This window comes from Amblyraja radiata, chromosome 38 (assembly GCF_010909765.2).
Source record: "Amblyraja radiata isolate CabotCenter1 chromosome 38, sAmbRad1.1.pri, whole genome shotgun sequence".
In the NCBI taxonomy this organism is placed as follows: domain Eukaryota; kingdom Metazoa; phylum Chordata; class Chondrichthyes; order Rajiformes; family Rajidae; genus Amblyraja; species Amblyraja radiata.
Genome location: NC_045993.1, coordinates 17,242,507 through 17,257,836, shown reverse-complemented (window position 1 = coordinate 17,257,836; position 15,330 = coordinate 17,242,507). Strand labels below are relative to the sequence as shown.

Genomic DNA, 15,330 nt, shown 5'->3' with positions numbered 1-15,330 from the left:
GCCCAGTCGACCCATTCTTTCATCATATGTCAGTCCCGCTATCCCGGGAATTAACTGCTGCACTCCCTCAATAGCAATAATGTCCTTCCTCAAATTATGAGACTAAAATTGCACACAATACTTGCGGTCTCACCAGGGCCCAATTACAACTGCAGTAGGACCTCAGGTACACAAAAAAGCTGGAGAAACTCAGCGGGTGCAGCAGCATCTATGGAGCGAAGGAAATATGCAACGTTTCAGGCCGAAACCCTTCTTCAGACAGTACTGCAGTAGGACCTCCTTGCCCCTAAACTCAAATCCTCTCGCAATGATTCACTGCCTGTTGTACCTGCATGCTTCCTTTCAGTGACTGATGTACAATCACACCCAGGTCTCGGTGCACCTCCTCTTCCTAAACTGACATAGATAATAATCTGCCTTCCTGTTCTTGCCACCAAACTGGATGAGAGGCTTCTTAGAGCAACTTGCAAAAGTCGCCTCCTGCGCAAAACTCTGCTCATGCTCACCTGGCCTCGCCTTTCCCCTCCACCAGCCAGCCAGCCTTAAAGCTGGCTCGTGACAAATCCACAAAGGTGGCTGGCCTTGTCATTACTTCTGAAGCTGGCCACCCACCCCCCGACCCATCCTGGCACACTGGACAGACGGACGCCGACAGCCGACAGCGCAGTGCGCCAGCCGCCCTCCCGTCAACGCTCCCAGAACGTGCGGCCAGGGCTTCTGTCGGGGGGACGGGTCCGCCACATTGACCAAGTCATCGCTCTCCCTCCGGCCACTTACTTTCAGAGACTGATGTACAAGCACACGCAGGTCTCGTTGCACCTCCCCTTCTCCTAAACTTGACACCATTCAATTAATAATCTGCCATTCTGTTATTGCCACCAGAGTGGATAACCTTACATTTATCCACATTATATTTCATCTGCCCATTCACCCAAATCACCCTGCAGCCTCATAGCATCCTACTCTCAGCTCACACTGCCACCCAGCTTTGGGTCATCCGCAAACTTGGAGATGTTGCATTTAATTCCCTCGTTTAAATCGTTAATATATATTACAAATAACTGGGGTGCCAACACTAAGCCTTGTGGCGCCCCACTAGTCACTGCCTGCCATTCAGAAGAGGACCTGTTAATTCCTACTCTTTGCTTCCTGTCTGCCAAACAGTTCTTTATCCATGTCAATACCCTACCTCCAATACGTACTCAAATTTTGCACACTAATCTTGTGGGTGGGACCTTGTCAAAGGCTTTTTGAAAGTCCAGATACACCACATCTACTGGCTCTCCCTTATCCATTCCACTTCCTCAAAAAATTCCAGAAGAAAAATTCAAACATGATTTCCTGTTATGTATTGGTGGTGGAAACAGACTTACGTCACGCAGGTGGCGCACGAGGATTTCATACAACACGAAATCCTGGAGCGCCGGGCGATACCGCGTGCAACTCCACACCTCTCCATGCGCCCGTCCCGCGCTACCAGTGCATCACAACGCGACGACCTCATTTTTGGAGGTCGCGTAAATGGCGCGCAAATGACGGCCAAGTGGGACAGGTCCATAACTCTATCTGATGATAGGCATGGGAGAGGTCTAATTTAGAGACCTTTTCTCCTCCTTCTAGTTCCTGCAGGAGATCCTCCAACGTTGGAAGTGGATACTATTCCTATTTCAGCACCTTATTTGCTGTGAGCTTGTAATTGCCAAAGACTCTCATGCTCCCATTCGGTTTCGGAACAGCTATGATCGGGCATGCGAAATCTGCTGTCTTCATCAGCTTGATAATGCCATCCTGCAGCAAGTCATCCAAAAGCGGCATCAATCTGCTTTCTAGCAGCATATGAAACAGACTGCCTTGTAAAACTGCTTCACTGTTTTCGTCTTGCGGATACACGTTGGCTTGGTATCCCTTCAGTACTCCATGGGTGCTGTTATCAAATAGTTTGGCGTGTTTTTTGAGAACTGTGTGTATATAATCCTCTAAATTATTGTTATCAATGAACAATACATTAAATTCGTAAAGTCCAGCTTTTGCTACAATTAATTCACCGGTCCGACTTGACTGTCTCTGGACTCCGGTGCATCGGTGACTTCTCGGGCTGTCCTCACGGGCTGGCTTTGCTGGTTTCACGGGCTGCACCGCTTACCGATGTGTCCCCCCGTTATCACCGGCGCTGGCTCTCGGAGACTCGGCTTCTCTTCATTGGTGGCGGTTCGGCCGTGGGCTGCACGGCACTGGACACTCACTTGACGTCGGTGGCGGTTACTGGACTTGGCCGTGGTCAGCACGGCACTGGAAAGCGTTTAAATTAAGCAACCACCGTCGTAGTTCTGCTTGCTGGGCTTCTAGTTTCTAGCTTCTAGCTGCGCTGCCCCGCTACAGCACTGCTTGTTGCCTGGCCATCGTGCGTTCCCATTCCAACTTTTTGCCCGCCAAATACATACTTGTCTTTAACTATCTGTTTGATCTTGAGAAAAGCCTCAAAATGATCGCAATTCTGTTCCTGCTAACGGAATTTACATCCTTGTCTCCAAATTGTTATGTATTGGTGCTGGAAACAGACTTAAATAAGACTCGGAACACACAGGTACTTAACAAGCTTCTTGTAATGAAATCGCCATCTTGAGTCTCTCTGCACATGCGTACAATTGCACAAGACATTCCAATATGCTAATCATATTCTCATACACAACATTTCCCCATCATAAATTCATGCTGACATCTCCACTGGGCACAGGAACACAGGTTCCGTAGCTCGACCACGGATTGCATTTCTTCCCCTCTCCTTTCCTTAGCCTAGCTTTCCAATTAAGTCCTGAAGACTTCTTGCAAACACGTGAGAGGCTTCTCAGAGCAACTTTGAAAAGTTGCTCCCCTGGCCTTGCCTTTCCCCTCCACCAGCCAGCCAGCCATCCAGCTGCTTGCTGCCTCTCCTCCTCAGCCTTAAACCTGGCTCGTGACAAATCCTTAAAGGCCTTGTCATTACCTCTGGTGCCACCCACGCACCCTCCGACCAATCCAGGCACACTAGCGACAGACAGACAGACAGACAGAGGCCTTGCCAATACACAGCCGACAGCGCAGTGCGCCGGCCGCCCACCAGACCACGCTCCCAGAACGTGTGGCCAGGGCTTCTGTCGGGGAGACGGGTCCGCCACATTGACCAAACCATGGCTCGCCCTCCGGCTGCTCAATGGTGCTAAATTCACCCCTGCCCCCGTCAGAGTCAGTGAGTCCTACCTTAGCGGTGTGGTACTCGCTGTGGTTGACGTGCAGCTTAGTCTCTTCTCTTCAGACCGACATCACCCCGATTGTGGCGACTTGATTGGCAGAGCTGACAATTGTGACTTTGAAGAATTTGCTGAAGATTTTTTTCTCCTTCAGGAAGTTTGGGTTGAAATGCGACCTCTTTTCCCTTGAAAGTATCCACTGGTGAAATAAAGGAAGGCAGAGCATTTGACTTGAGCAGTCTGTCAACAGACACGCACGCACGCAGACGCAGACTGAGAGAGGGCAGCAGGCAGACACGCTTGCTCAAGCAGCTTTTGAGCAAGCGTGAGGGAATTTTTGTCTTTTCTTTTGAACTTTGAAAATCTCCCAAAAGGGAAATGCACCGTTCCCAGAGGCACTGCAATACTGGGTCGATGCGTGGAGTGGACGGAGCAAGCCCCTATTCCATCTCCCTGTTCCAAAAATCAATTTAATATATGGTCCCTAGATAAGGGACCTTTAAGAATTTTATATGTCTCTATAAGATCACCTCTCATCCTTCTAAATTCCAGCGAATACAAGCCCAGTTGACCCATTCTTTTATCATATGTCAGTCCCGCCATCCCGGGAATTAACCTGGTGAACCTACGCTGCACTCCCTCAATAGCAATAATATCCTTCCTCAAATTAGGAGACCAAAACTGCACACGATACTCCAGGTGCATCCACAAATATGTGGTTGCCGCGTTGTGACACACGGGTAGCGTGTGGGTAGCGCGGGACGGGCGCATGGACAGGTGTGGAGTGCACGCGATATCGCGCGGCGTTCCAGGATTTCGTACTGCACAAAATCCTCGTGCGCCACCTGCGTGACGTAAGTCCGTTTCCAGCACCAATACATAACAGGAAATCATGCTTGAAATTTTCTTCTGGAATAATCTTCTGGAATTTTTTGAGGAAGTGGAATGGATAAGGAAGAGCCAGTGGATGTGGTAATTCTGCATTTTCAAAAACCCATTGGCAAGAGATTGTGCAAAATTCGAGCACGTGGTACTGGAGGTAGGGTATTGACATGGATTAAGAACTGGTTGGCAGACAGGAAGCAAAGAGTAGGAATTAACGGGTCCTCTTCTGAATGGCAGGAACTGAGGGATTGTTTCATTTGCTGGTGTGCATGTATAAAATCGACATCTTTGCACTATTTCTGTTGGGTCTTGGCAAGAAGTGAGCATGTAAAGCCTCCTTACATTCCTTGTTCGTTTTACTAGCCGGCTTAGCTGGCTGCAGCAATGCCCTTAGGGTGTGATAACCCTTGCTTCCTAAGGAACAATGCTCTTTGCTTCTCTTCTGTAGTGATATCATTTGAAGTGAACCAAGCCTCCATTCCTCAAAAGTATAACCAGATTCTAACTGGGGCACATTCCCTACTATTAGATTAGCCATGGTTACACTGTTGCTACTCAGGTACACAACGTGCCGTTCTCTTACACAATGTTCTCTGCAATGGACTTAATTCCTTTAAATATATCACTGAGCAGTTATCCAGTAAATTCACTACTAATAATCCTCTTATACTAATCGATTTATACTAATATACCAATATAATATACTAATAATCAATTTACACCAACATACTAATATTAATAATGTACTAATATAATAATATACCAATATATTTCAAGCCATATACATGCAATGCACACGTATATCCTCTTAATTATTGTTATCGTAAAGTCCAGCTTTTGCTACGATTAATTCACCGGTCCGACTTGACTATCTCTAGACTTCTCTGCATCGGTGACTTCTCGGGCTGTCCTCACGGGCTGGCTTTGCTGGCTTCACGGGCTGCACCGCTTACCGATGTGTCACCCCGTTATCACCGGCGCTGCCTCTCGGAGACTCGGCTTCTCGTCATTGGTGGCGATTCGGCCGTGGGCTGCACGGCACTGGACACTCATTCGACGTCGGTGGCGGTTACTGGACTCGGCCGTGGGCTGCACGGCATTTGAAAGCATTTAAGGTAAGCAACCACCATCGTTCTGCTTCCTGGGCTTCTAGTTTCTAGCTGCGCTGCCCCGCTACAGCACAGCTTGTTGCCTGGCCATCGTGCGTTCCCGTTCCACCTTTTTGCCTGCCAAATACATACGTGTCTTTAACTTTCTGTTCGATCTTGAGAAAAGCCTCAAAACGGCCGCAATTCTGTTCCTGCTAACGGAATCGACATCCTCGTCTCCAAATTGTTATGTATTGGAGCTGGAAACCGACTTAAATAAGACTCGGAACACACAGGTACTTAACAAGCTTCTTGTATTGAAATCGCCATCTTTAGTCTCTGCGCATGAGTACAATTGCACAAGATATTTCAATATGCTAATCGTATTCTCATATACAACATTTCCCCATCATAAATCCATGCTGACACTTCCGGTGGTGCTATGGAGTAGGAGAGACTCGCGCCAACTAGCTCCGTGAAAAAAAACGAAAAAACGGGGGGAAAAGACAGATCCTACCTGCAGAAAACGGCACCGATTGTTTTGCAGTAAACCCGTGACGTCATCAGGCGCGCGACACCGGCAGTATGTCGACTCAGCATACTCCCCCCCACAAGACAAAAAAACGGCAAGACTAAAGAGGTAGGCCCAACTGAAGCCTCGGCCTCAGGTTTAACAGCATCCCGAGAAGACATCTCAAAGAAGAAGAAAAAGACTGAGTTGGAAGAATTAAAAACGTTTCTTAAGGAGGAACTTAAAAATCTTAGACAGAACTTTAAAGAGGAGCTGACATCTTTTAAAAAAGAAATTAAAGAACAAATTAAAGAAGATGTTACAGAGATTGTACACGAAGTCCTTGAAGACTGGAAATTAGATATGGAAAGAAATATGGCTCAAAATGTTGAAGAAGTAAATGAAAAACTGAATATGATGGAATCCAGATTTGATTCTAAACTTGAACCTATCTTCCAGACATTAAACCAACACCACAAAATTGTAAAAGAACTTGAGGAACTTGCTGAGACAAGCACCGCAACTACAAAACAACTCATCACTGAGAACCAACGCCTATCAAAGTTATTGCGTCAAATAACCGAAAAATGTACAAACTTGGAGGGACGACAGAGGCGTCAGAACTTAAGAATCGTGGGCATCCAGGAAGGCAGAGAGGGGACTCGTGACCCCCGTGAATTTGCTGCAGATGTACTGAAAACAATTTTGAACCTGGACCAGGCGCCATTACTTGCCCGAGCGCACAGAGTGCCGAGACGTCCCCCAAAGGTGGGCGACCCTCCAAGAACAATGATAGTAAAGGTCCAATGTGACCATGTATTGGATGACATGATGAGGAAAATTGGCAAAAGCAGAAATCTTGTATATGAAGGAGACAAGATTAGCGTATTCAGAGATTATCCTGTGGAAGTTGCTAAGAAAAGAGCATTGTTCACAGAAACAAGAAGAATACTGAAGAACATAAAGAATCTGAGATATGGACTGTTATACCCCGCAACACTAAGAGTTAGTTACGAGAAGAAGGAATACTTCTTCATCAAGTACACGAAAGCATTTGAATTTGCCAAGAAAATCAAGGACAAGATCACTTAACACCTACCTGGATACTGCTATCTCGCAGAGAAGATATGGAACTCTAAACTTTAAACTATTATATTTAAGAGTTGCCTAAAATTCGCAATAAGAATTGGGTAAATATCCAGCAACGGATATATAATATTTACATTTTAGTACTAACTTCTAACAACTATTAATAATCAAGAATACTAACTAACACTAACTATTGATAATAAGATTTAGATTTAAGAATTAACTAAAAGTATGAAATATAAGTAAAGTGTGATTCAGGTATTTTATAATGAGAAATGTATGGTGGCTCTCTCTCTGATGTTTTTGTTTTTGATTATTCTTTGATAAATGTTTATATTATACAAAACTAACATTTCAATTTGAGACTACTAATTATACCATTAATGGAATATAATCATTATTTCTTTCCCCCCACAAATTGTTTGCATCGAATTGGAAACTTTCCTTTCAAGGAAAGTACGGAGCTAGTATTTTTATAAACCAAAAGCTACGGAAGTCCATAGATGCTTAGCCACATTAGGGTGGCTATCACTAACTGCACTAATTGTAGTTGTAGTTGCTTTTCTTTTTTACTTTCCACACTTTACTAACCCAATTTGCTATCACTTTTTTTTATCTTAGATCATATTATATTTTGTATTTGGAATGGAATTGCATATTTTATTTAAGGAGATATGTTCGGATGGAAAACAGACGTGACCTAAAATTCATCTACCTGATGTTTAAGTATAAGGTAGGGTTGAGTGTGCTGAATCATCTGCTCTACCACTTAATCACAAGATGCAAGACATGAATATAAAAATTGGGGGTGAGGGAATTAAATTCTGTAGTTGGAATGTCAAGGGAATTAATGAACCTATCAAGAGAGGCAAAGTGTTAGCTCATTTAAAATCATTGAAAACAGATATAATATTTCTCCAGGAGACACATCTTAAAAAGAAAGCACAACACAGATTGAAAGCAAAATGGATTGCTAAAGCGTACCACTCTTCATTCTCACATAAATCTAGAGGTGTTGCAATAATAATTCGTAAAGGTATACCCTTTAAACATATATCAACGATAGAAGACATTGAAGGCAGATATATTGTAATAATAGGGGAGTTATACTTAAAAAAAGTGACTCTCCTCAATGTGTATGGACCAAATTTTGATAGCCCTCTGTTTAAGAGAATTCTTAACAATATCCCGGAATGAACACAACAAAACTTAATAATCGGTGGAGATTTAAATTGTACATTGGATGCTTGTTTGGATAGATCATCAACTCAAAGAAAACTAAAATCTCGATCAAGTGAATTTTTAAATTCATACATTAATACTACTAATATTAAGGACGTTTGGAGAATTGAAAATCCATCGGGCCGAGAATATTCATTTTACTCACCAGTACATAAAACTTACTCAAGGATAGACTATTTTTTAGTAGATTCAAAAGTTATCCCATTTACCTATAACTCACAATATCATAACATCATAATCTCAGACCACGCTCCATTAACATTTATGATCAAAGTAAACAGAATGGCAGAGACACAGTCACAATGGAGATTTAATCCCCAAATCTTAAAAGAAAAGTTATGTAATGAATACCTAGTAAAACAGATTTAAAAACATTTTGAGGCTAACGATAGCCCTGAAATCTCTGCTTCCCTTCTTTGGGAAACATTTAAAGCATTTGTACGAGGAGCATTAATTTCTTCCCAATCATTTTTTAATAAAGAGAATAGGGCCAAACAACAGAAACTGGAAATGGAAATAAAGCAATTAGACACAGAAAATGCAGCAGCACCATCCACGATAAAACACAATAAAATTGCAGTATTGAAATATAAATTAAACAAGATATATTCAGACCAAATTATAAAACTGTATCAACATACAAAACAATTAAATTTTGAATTTGGTGATAAACCACAAAAACTATTAGCGCGTCAACTTCGCAAATTGGATGGGGAAAAAACAATATACAAAATTAGAACAGAAGGGAGAAACATTAACACTGCCTAAAGATATTAATGATAGATTTCTACAATACTACCAAAAATTGTATTCATCTAAAATAACAGAACAATCAACGGGAATGGAAACATTTTTACAGAATTGTAAGTTTGCGGGTCTAGATCAGAAAGAGAGAATAAAAGACTTCGAAGAGTCGATCAAATCTTTAAAAAACGGAAAGTCTGCAGGACCCGATGGTCTAAATTCTGAATTTTATTTAAAAAATTATGATTTGCTTTCCCCACGCCTACAGACAATGTACAAATACGCTTATACTCAACAGAAACTCCCAGAAACTCTAAATGAATCTACAATCATACTCATACCAAAAACGGACAAGGATCTTGAAGACCCAGGTTCATACAGAGCTATAGCCCTCTTAAATACTGATCAGAAAATATTAACTAAAATTCTATCTAATAGATTGAGCTTAGTGATCAGCAAATTAATACATCCCGACCAAACAGGGTTTATCCCCAAACGGTATTCATTTTATAATCTGAGAAGATTATTTAATATTATATGCTCCAATAGAATCCCTAACGCAGAGCTAGCAATTATCTCGTTAGATGCTGAAAAAGCATTTGACCAGGTAGAATGGCCATATTTATTTTCGGTGATGGAAAAATTTCAACTAGGAGAGAAGTACTGTACATGGGTTAAATTGTTATATTCTAATCCAACAGCTAGAATATTAACAAACAAAATGTTATCAACTAAATTTAATCTCTAGAGGCTGTAGACAAGGATGCTCACTATCCCCACTATTATTTGCTCTTGCAATCGAACCCCTAGCAGAAAGCGTTAGAAACCATCCAGGAATATTTGGATACAATACTAGAGACACAAGGAATAAAATCTCCTTATATGCAGATGATGTACTAATATATATTACAAAATTAGAAACTAGTATTCCAAACCTATTAAATCTAATAACTCAATTTGGTCAGTTTTCGGGATATAGAATTAATTGGAATAAAAGCGAAATCATGCCAATAACAAAAATTCAATTTACATACAATACAACAATCCCCTTTTAAAATAGTTAAAGATAAATTTAAATACTTAGGAATCTATGTAACTAAGACATATACCTCTTTATTTAAACTAAATTTCCCACCCTTACTGAATAAACTACATAAGAATATTCAATACTGGAAAACACTCCCCATTTCTATGCTTGGGAGAATTAATGCTATAAAAATGATTTTTTTACCGCAACTGCTGTACCTACTTCAATTAATTCCGATATATATCCCAAAAACTTTTTTCAAAAAAGTCGACTCCATCGTTACAAGTTTTGTCTGGGATTATAAGAATCATAGAATAAGGTGTGAGTTACCCAAATCTGCAACGTTCCATCTCACTTCCAGAGAAGGATTCTGATTCTGGTGGAAGCCTCTGATTGGTGGAAGAGGACCAGCGGAAGCAGCTGATTGGCTTGTATTGTATTTGTATTGTAATTGTAAGGCTTTATTGTATTTGGATAAGGGGGAAAATGAGGGCCAGGGCAGTTTACTGTTCTGGATGTCAGATGTGGGAGGTCATGGAGTCGGAGTGCCCTCCAGACGTCCACATCTGCGCAAGGTGCGTCGAGATGGGGCTCCTAAGGGACCATGTCAGGAACCTGGAACAGCAACTCGATGACCTCTGTCTGCTCAGGGAGAGCGAGGAGGTCATAGAAAGGAGTTACAGGGAGGTGGTCACTCCAAGACCACGGGAGACAGAAAACTGGGTCACAGTTAGGAAGGGCAACGGGCAGAGGCAGGGACTGGTGAGTACCCCGGTGGCTGTACACCTTGAAAATAAGTACTCATGCTTGAGTAAGGGTGGGGGAGACAGCCTACCTGGGGGCAGCGACAGCGGCCGGGCCTCTGGCACAAAGACCGGTCCGGTTGCTCAGAAGGGTAAGGAAAAGAAGGGGAGGGCAATTGTAATAGGGGACTCTATAGTCAGGGGGTCGGATAGGCGATTCTGTGGACGCAGACAGGAGTCCCGGATGGTAGTTTGCCTCCCTGGTGCCAGGGTCAGGGATGTGTCTGAACGTGTCCAAGAAATCCTGAAATGGGAGGGAGAGGAGCCTGAGGTTGTGGTGCATATAGGTACCAACGACATAGGTAAAAAAAGAGAAGAGGTCCTGAAAGAAGAATTTAGGGAGTTAGGTAGAGAGTTAAGGAGAAGGACTGGAAAGGTAACAATCTCAGGATTACTGCCTGTGCCACGCGACAGTGAGAGTAGGAATGGAGCGAGGTGGAGGATAAATGCGTGGATGAGGGACTGGTGCAGTGGGTATGGATTCAAGTTTCTGGATCATTGGGACCTCTTTTGGGGAAGGTGCGACCTGTACAGAAAGGACGGGTTGCACTTGAACTCAAGGGGGACCAATATCCTGGCGGGGAGATTTGCAAAGGCTCCTGGGGAGACTTTAAATTAGTATGGTTGGGGGGAGGGACTCAAATTGGGAAAGCTAGCAGTCAGTGTGTGAAGCAGGGGGCAGAGAATGGTAGCACTCTGACCCAAAATGTAGGGGAGAGAGAAGAAAAAGAAAATAATCAGAGAATAAGAGAGGGTGGGTTTCTTAAATGTGTATATTTTAATGCTAGGAGCATTGTAAGAAAAGTGGATGAACTTAGAGCCTGGATTGACACCTGGAAGTATGATGTTGTGGCGATCAGTGAAACATGGTTGCAGGAGGGCTGTGATTGGAAACTAAATATTCCAGGATTTCGTTGCTTCAGGTGTGATAGAATTGGAGGGGCAAGAGGTGGAGGTGTTGCATTGCTTATCAGGGAATATATTACAGCAGTGCTTTGGCAGGATAGATTAGAGGGCTCGTCTAGGGAGGCTATTTGGGTGGAACTGAGAAATGGGAAAGGGGTAGCAACACTTATTATAGACCGCCAAATGGGGAGCGAGAATTGGAAGAGCAAATATGTAAGGAGATTGCAGATATTAGTAGTAAGCACAAGGTAGTGATTGTGGGAGATTTCAATTTTCCACACATAGACTGGGAAACACATTCTGTAAATGGGCTGCATGGGTTGGAGTTTGTAAAATGTGTGCAGGATAGTTTTTTGCAACAATACATAGAAGTACCTACTAGAGAAGGGGCGGTACTGGACCTCCTGTTAGGAAATGAGATGGGTCAGGTGGCAGAGGTATGCGTTGGGGAACAGTTCGGGTCCAGTGATCACAATACCATTAGTTTCAATATAATTATGGAGAGGGACAAAACTGGACCTAGGGTTGAGATTTTTGACTGGAGAAAGGCTAACTTTGAGGAGATGTGAAAGGATTTAAAAGGAGTAAATTGGGACAGTTTGTTTTATGGGAAAGATGTGGAAGAGAAATGGAGTACATTTAAAGGTGAAATTTTAAGAGTACAGAATCTTTATGTCCCTGTTCGGTTGAAAGGAAATCGTAAAAATTGTAAAGAGCCATGGTTTTCAAGGGAAATTGGACACTTGGTTCGGAAAAAGAGGGAGATCTACAATAGTTATAGACAGCATGGAGTAAATGAGGTGCTTGAGGAGTATAAAGAATGTAAAAAGAATCTTAAGAAATAAATTAGAAAAGCTAAAAGAAGATATGAGGTTGCTTTGGCAAGTAAGGTAAAAGTAAATCCGAAGGGTTTCTACCGCTATATTAATAGCAAAAGGATAACGAGGGATAAAATTGGTCCATTAGAGAGTCAGAGTGGCCAACTATCTGCAGAGCCAAAAGAGATGGGGGAGATATTGAACAGTTTCTTTTCTTCGGTATTCACCAAGGAGAAGGATATTGAATTATGTGAGGTAAGAGAAACAAGTAGAGTAGCTATGGAAACTATGAGGATCAAAGAAGAGGAAGTACTGACACTTTTGAGAAATATAAACGTGGATAAGTCTCCAGGTCCGGACAGGATATTCCCTAGGACATTGAGGGAAGTTAGTAGAAATAGCAGGGGCTATGGCAGAAATATTTCAAATGTCATTAGAAACGGGAATAGTGCCGGAGGATTGGCGTACTGCGCATGTTGTTCCATTGTTTAAAAAGGGGTCTAAGAGTAAACCTAGCAATTATAGACCTGTTAGTTTGACGTCAGTGGTGGGCAAATTAATGGAAAGAATACTTAGAGATAATATATATAAGCATCTGGATAAACAGGGTCTGATTAGGAACAGTCAACATGGATTTGTGCCTGGAAGGTCATGTTTAACTAATCTTGAATTTTTTGAAGATGTTACTCGGGAAATTGATGAGGGTAAAGCAGTGGATGTTGTGTATATGGACTTCAGTAAGGCCTTTGACAAGGTTCCTCATGGAAGGTTGGTTAAGAAGGTTCAATGGTTGGGTATTAATGGTGGAGTAGCAAGATGGATTCAACAGTGGCTGAATGGGAGATGCCAGAGAGTAATGGTGGATGGTTGTTTGTCAGGTTGGAGGCCAGTGACGAGTGGGGTGCCACAGGGATCTGTGTTGGGTCCACTGTTGTTTGTCATGTACATCAATGATCTGGACGATGGTGTGGTAAATTGGATTAGTAAGTATGCAGATGATACTAAGATAGGTGGGGTTGCGGGTAATGAAGTAGAGTTTCAAAGTCTACAGAGAGATTTATGCCAGTTGGAAGAGTGGGCTGAAAGATGGCAGATGGAGTTTAATGCTGATAAGTGTGAGGTGCTACATCTTGGCAGGAAAAATCAAAATAGGACGTACATGGTAAATGGTAGGGAATTGAAGAATGTAGGTGAACAGAGGGATCTGGGAATAACTGTGCACAGTTCCCTGAAAGTGGAATCTCATGTAGATAGGGTGGTAAAGAAAGCTTTTGGTGTGCTGGCCTTTATAAATCAGAGCATTGAGTATAGAAGTTGGGATGTAATGTTAAAATTGTACAAGGCATTGGTGAGGCCAATTCTGGAGTATGGTGTACAATTTTGGTCGCCTAATTATAGGACGGATGTCAACAAAATAGAGAGAGTACAGAGGAGATTTACTAGAATGTTGCCTGGGTTTCAGCAACTAAGTTACAGAGAAAGGTTGAACAAGTTAGGGCTTTATTCTTTGGAGCGCAGAAGGTTAAGGGGGGACTTGACATAGGTTTTTAAAATGATGAGAGGGATAGACAGAGTTGACGTGGAAAAGCTTTTCCCACTGAGAGTAGGGAAGATTCAAACAAGGGGACATGACTTGAGAATTAAGGGACTGAAGTTTAGGGGTAACATGAGGGGGAACTTCTTTACTCAGAGAGTGGTAGCTGTGTGGAATGAGCTTCCAGTGAAGGTGGTGGAGGCAGGTTCGTTTTTATCATTTAAAAATAAATTGGATAGTTATATGGATGGGAAAGGAATGGAGGGTTATGGTCTGAGCGCAGGTATATGGGACGAGGGGAGATTATGTGTTCGGCACGGACGAGAAGGGTCGAGATGGCCTGTTTCTGTGCTGTAATTGTTATATGGTTATAAGTAAAAAACATTTATGTAAGTCAAAGATAAATGGAGGTTTGGCTTTGCCAAATTTCTTATTTTATTTTTGGGCAGTCCATATTAAAAACATGAATTTCTGGCTGGAAGAAATGGATCAACAACCAGATTGGTTAATGATGGAAAAGGAAAACTGTCTACCTTTTGAAATTGGACCGATCATATTTGCCCCCACAAAACTGCGCAAAAAAAACTATAAAGAAAACCCCATAATAGATAGTGGAATACGAATTTGGAAACAAATAAAAAAAGATTTAAAATTGAATAATATACCACTCTGCCTTCCCATTGTAAATAATCCTTTATTCAAATCATCCTTTATGGACAAAGGTTTCACACAATGGAAAAATTATGGAATCAAAAATATAGGACATCTTTATGGGAAAGGTACTTTTCTTTCATTTCAAGAGTTACAACAGAATTATGGACTGTACTCAAATAATTTCTTCAGATATCTACAAATTAGAGATTATGTTAAATCTAATACACAAGTCTACAGGAATAGGGAATCAGAAATTCTTGATGAATGTTTGAACAAGCATCCTAATACTGAAAAACTAATAGCTTATATTTATAACACCCTACTAAACAACGAGGTACCACCGACCGAACCATATAGATACAAATGGGAAAATGAAATAGGTCACCCTATCACGAAAGATATGTGGGACGAAAGTTTACAACAAATACATCAATGTTCATTAAAGGCCAGACATACTTTAATACAATTCAAGGTCTTACATAGACTACACTACTCTAAAATAAAACTAAATAGAATCTTCCCACAAATCTCTCCTATTTGTGATAAATGTCTACATCTAGAGGCTAATTTAACACATACGTTTGCAAACTGTATAAAACTTAAACATTTCTGGACTGATATTTTTGAAATAACTTCAGAAGTTATTAATACAAAACTGGACCCAGACACAAAATTAATAATACTTGGAATATCAGAACAAAGCTTAACACTCACAACAAACCAAAGAAATTTCCTCAACTACAGTATAATAACCGGAAAAAAATTAATATGAAAATTTTGGAAAGGCCCCCACAACCCCCAC

The 15,330-nt window shown here is 41.8% G+C and overlaps 1 long non-coding RNA gene and 1 pseudogene across 1 annotated transcript in view; both read right to left on the bottom strand.

Moving 5' to 3' along the window:
- Nucleotides 1–15,330, bottom strand: part of LOC116966992 — a 30,537-nt gene that overhangs the window by 5,464 nt on the left and 9,743 nt on the right. The window contains exon 2 of the long non-coding RNA XR_004410108.1: nt 3,238–3,426. This is a non-coding gene — a long non-coding RNA (uncharacterized LOC116966992). The remainder of the gene's footprint in view (nt 1–3,237; nt 3,427–15,330) is intronic.
- Nucleotides 3,601–3,735, bottom strand: LOC116967172 (annotated as a pseudogene).